We start from the raw sequence: 4,914 nt of genomic DNA, 5'->3' as shown, positions 1-4,914 counted from the left end.
GGACCTTCCGGATTCTCTTGAATGCCGCCATCATTCTAGCTTACACCACGAAGATTCTGGTTAGGAGATCTAAGAGATACTCATTCAGTCTAAGGTAGAACGGAAGTGGTTGTCAGGCACGCGTTCATAGGGAATGATGATGATTGTCACGTTCATCACATTCAGATTGAAGTGCGAATGAATATCTTAGAAGCGAAACAAGATGAATTGAATAGAAAACAATAGTACTTTGCATTAATCTTTGAGGAACAGCAGAGCTCCACACCTTAATCTATGGAGTGTAGAAACTCTACCGTTAAAGATACATAAGTGAAGGTCCAGGCATGGCCAAGAGGCCATCCCTCAAACGTGATCTAAGATAGCATACAACTGATCAAAGATGCCTAATACAATAGTAAAAGGTCCTATTTATAATAAACTAGCTACTAGGGTTTACAGAAGTAAGTAATTGATGCATAAATCCACTTCCGGGGCCCACTAGGTGTGTGCTTGGGCTGAGCTTGAGTGTTGCACGTGTAGAGGTCCTTCTTGGAGTTGAACGCCAGCTTTTGTGCCAGTTTGGGCGTTCAACTCTGGTTTTGGCTCCTTTTCTGCCGCCGGACGCCAGATTTGGGCAGAAAGCTGGCGTTGAACGCCAGTTTACGTCATCTATTCTTGGCCAAAGTATAGACTATTATATATTGTTGGAAATCCCTGGATGTCTACTTTCCAACGCAATTGGAAGCGTGCCATTTCGAGTTCTGTAGCTCCAGAAAATCCACTTTGAGTGCAGGGAGGTCAGAATCCAACAGCATCAGCAGTCCTTCTTCAACCTCTGAATATGATTTTTGCTCAAGTCCCTCAATTTCAGCCAGAAAATACCTGAAATCACAGAAAAACATACAAACTCATAGTAAAGCCCAGAAATGTGAATTTAACATAAAAACTAATGAAAACATCCCTAAAAGTAACTAGATCCTACTAAAAACATACTAAAAACAATGCCAAAAAGCGTATAAATTATCCGCTCATCAGCTGTGTTCAAGAATCATCATACTGAAATAGGAGAATCAATAACACTATCTAAATTCTAAGTTCCTATAGATGCCAATCACTCTGAGCTTCAATGGATAAAGTGAGATGCCAAAACTGTTCGGAAGCAAAAAGCTACTAGTCCCGCTCATCTAATTAGAATCTGAGCTACACTCAAAACTCTGAGATATTATTGCTTCTCAACCTATTAGTCTTCTATTTTATTTGTCTAGTTGCTTGAGGACAAGCAACAGTTTAAGTTTGGTGTTGTGATGAGCGGATATTTTATACGCTTTTTGGGGTTAATTTCATATAGTTTTTAGTATGTTTTAGTGAGTTTTTAGTTTGTTTCCATTAGTTTTTAGGAAAAATTCATATTTCTGGACTTTACTATGAGTTGTGTATTTTTCTGTAATTTCAGGTATTTTTTTGGCTGAAATTGAGGGAGCTGAGCAAAAATCTGATTTAGGCTGAAAAAGGACTGCTGATGCTGTTGGATTCTGACCTCCCCGCACTCAAAGTGGATTTTCTGGAGCTACAGAACTCGAAATGACGCGCTTTCAAATGCGTTGGAAAGTAGACATCCAGGGCTTTCTAGAAATATATAATAGTCCATACTTTGCTCAAGGATAGATGACATAAACTGGCGTTAAACGCCAGTTCTCTGCCCAATTCTGGCGTCCAGCGCCAGAAAAGGATTAAAAGTTGGAGTTCAACACCATAAATGGATCCAAACCTGGCATTGAATGCCCAAAACAGCCTTATGCACGTGAATTATTTAAGTCTCAGCCCCAGCACACACCAAGTGGGCCCCAGAAGTGGATCTCTGCACCACCCATCATAGTTTACTCATTTTTTGTAAACCTAGGCTACTAGTTTAGTTTTTAAACAACTTTTAGAGACTTATTTTGTATCTCATGACATTTCAGATCTGAACTTTGTACTCTTTGACGGCATGAGTCTCTAAACTCCATTGTTGGGGGTGAGGAGCTCTGCTGTGTCTCAATGAATTAATGCAAGTATTTCTGTTTTCCATTCAAACATGCGTGTTCCTATCTAAGATATCCATTCGCGCCTAATTATGGAGAAGGTGATGATTCGTGACACTCATCACCTTCCTCAATCCATGAATAGTGACAGATGCAAAAGGATCAATGGATCCTATTCTGACATGATCGAGAACCGACAGATGATTAGCCGTGCGGTGACAGCGCACCTGGACCCTTTTCACTGGAAGGATGGATGGTAGCCATTGACAACGGTGATCCACCTACACACAGCTTGCCATAGGAGGACTTGCATGCGTGAATCAGAAGACAGACGAAAGCAGAGATTCTGAAGACAAAGCATCTCTAAAACTCCAACATATTCTCCATTACTGCATAACAAGTAACCTTTAATCCATGCTCTCTTGTTTATTCGCAATTCAACTGATAAATATAATTGACTTCCTGACTAAGAATTGCAAGATAACCATAGATTGCTTCAAACCAACAATCTCCGTGGGATTCGACCCTTACTCACGTAAGGTATTACTTGGACGACCCAGTGCACTTGCTGGTTAGTTGTGCGAATTTGGATAGCAACTCTTTTAGTAACATTAACATACAAATTCGTGCACCAATAATCTTCTAGAGCCTGTAATCTACTGCTTGCACAAAGATCTTCATTCTTTCCTTCCAATAGGTATAGTTTTTCCCATTGAAAAGAGGAGGTCTGTTGCTTGACTATCCTTCTGTCAGGTTGTAAGACACCAGGTTTGAGCCACTATTTTCTGCCATCTGGATCTTTTCTCCAAGCTGCAAAGCTTGATCTCTTTGAGACCAAGCTCTAATACCAATTGATGGTTTTCAGTGGCTAAGAGAAGGGGGGTTGAATTTTAGCCTCCTTTTTTTTCGCTTATTAAAACTTGCTGGCCTTTGAAACAACTTCTGGAGACTTTTTGATTTTTGTCTCGTACCCAGCCACGAGATTTTTTCTTTTTATCTCGTCACCCGACACGAGATATTTTTTGGTTTTGTCTCCTATGCAGTAGAAACAGAAATGGAGTAGAAGAAGAAGAGAGAATTACACCACGATGTATCCTGGTTCAGCTGCCTAGTGCAATGCAGCCTACATCCAGTCTCCATCACAACAATGATGGAATTTCACTATAATCTTCATGATTACATACACCAATTCTCCCTAGGAACTACCCTTCCTATCCGGGACAAGTCCAGAATCTAAACCCCAATCCTAAACTTGACTTGGTCACAGCCAAGCTTTCAACTGGTAACTGCTAACCCAACTTGCAAGGGGATTCCCACAGAATCATGAAACACAACACAGATGTACAAAGGACCTCTAAGGACATCTATGGCTTTTTCTTTTAATTTTGCACTCTCTGCCTTTTTTCGCTCTATGACTTTTTCTTACAAACCTCACTATTTTCCTTTTTCCATGAGACTCAAGACAGACAAAATTAAACAGAAAAATACAAAATAGAAAACATTGAAGGAGAAGAACTTCTGTTAGCTTGGGTAGCTATGAGAACTCTGTGCTCACCCTTTTCCTTGCTTCAAGCCCTGGCTGTTCTCCCTTATTTATAGAAGGGGAAGCCTCCACGGTTGAAACTGTTGAACCAAGCTAAACTTCTTCTTCTTCATGCAAAAATCGGTTCGGCCAGAGAAAAAGGAGAGATAACCGAATGCTAAAACCCAACATGTAATTACCTCTGTGTCTTCCCTTTACACCAAGCTTCATCAATCCGAGCCATCCATCTTGACTTGCACTCCAAGAAAGATTCCTAGCCCTTGATGAGTTCTTGATGATGACAGCTTCTTCTGGTCAAACTTCTGTATCCTCCATCACGTAGCTACTGTAGCTACCTTCTGTGGTGGTTGATCAAAAACTGAGACAAGCCATCCCTCAAGGATCTTCTTCCTCTGACCAAGATCATCTTCTTCCATTTTTGGTATGGAGAAGCTGAGATCTCTTCACCAAATCTTACCATTTGTGGTGAAAATCTCAGCCACAACATACTTTTTGTTTTCTTTTTCTTGCCATCATTACAGTGGTCTTGTTACTTACTTCTTCTTCTCTATGGTAGCTTGCCATAGCTTCCATAGTTTCCTCTGTGAAATGACCGAGACTCAGGAGAGAGAAGAGAGTAGAAAGAAAAGCAAAGCTTTGGGAGTAGTGAGTGTTATCAAAAAAAATTAATTAAAATCAACCCCCCTTGCTTCTTGTGTATGTAGTAGCGTGTAAGCTACACTTAATGCCATCAAATCACTTTGACATTTTCTCTTTCATGTTTCAAAGGTCTACATTAACTCCACTTAATAAAAATTTTGAATTCCATCAAAAGATAAAAGTGATAACCGTTGGAGCATGCAACATTATGATTCAAGGAATGAGTTTCATCAAGTTAGATGGATAAAAAATTATTTTGTGCCCCAACTCCTTTTGATTTCGGACCAGCCTCTTTGTTGGGCTTTTAAATTGGTTTTTCTGGTCCAATAAGCATAACAATTCAGCCACAATTCATATAGCAAGTTTGCATAGGGCTGAATGTATTTTTAACACAATTAGGCTTGTTATATTTTTTTCTTTTCGGCTCATTAGCAAAAACCTGCACAGCAAAAATTATTTTAATTAACATATATGAATTGAAATCAAATTAATAATTTTGTAATTAATTGTTTTAATAATGTTTGATCATCACAAATTTAAATTAGAGTTTTCCAAACTCATCAGTATTAAAAAACGTTTGTTGAATACATAAACTAGACTTAAAAACAATATTATAAAATTATTTATAAAACTTCTACGTGTTTTTTAAACCTTGTTTTAAATTAGAGATATAAAAAAATACAAAATTTTATTATACTAATAAGTGTTATTTTATAAAAATTTTTTTAATAA

Source organism: Arachis ipaensis, chromosome B04 (assembly GCF_000816755.2).
Source record: "Arachis ipaensis cultivar K30076 chromosome B04, Araip1.1, whole genome shotgun sequence".
In the NCBI taxonomy this organism is placed as follows: domain Eukaryota; kingdom Viridiplantae; phylum Streptophyta; class Magnoliopsida; order Fabales; family Fabaceae; genus Arachis; species Arachis ipaensis.
This window is presented reverse-complemented; position numbering follows the sequence as displayed.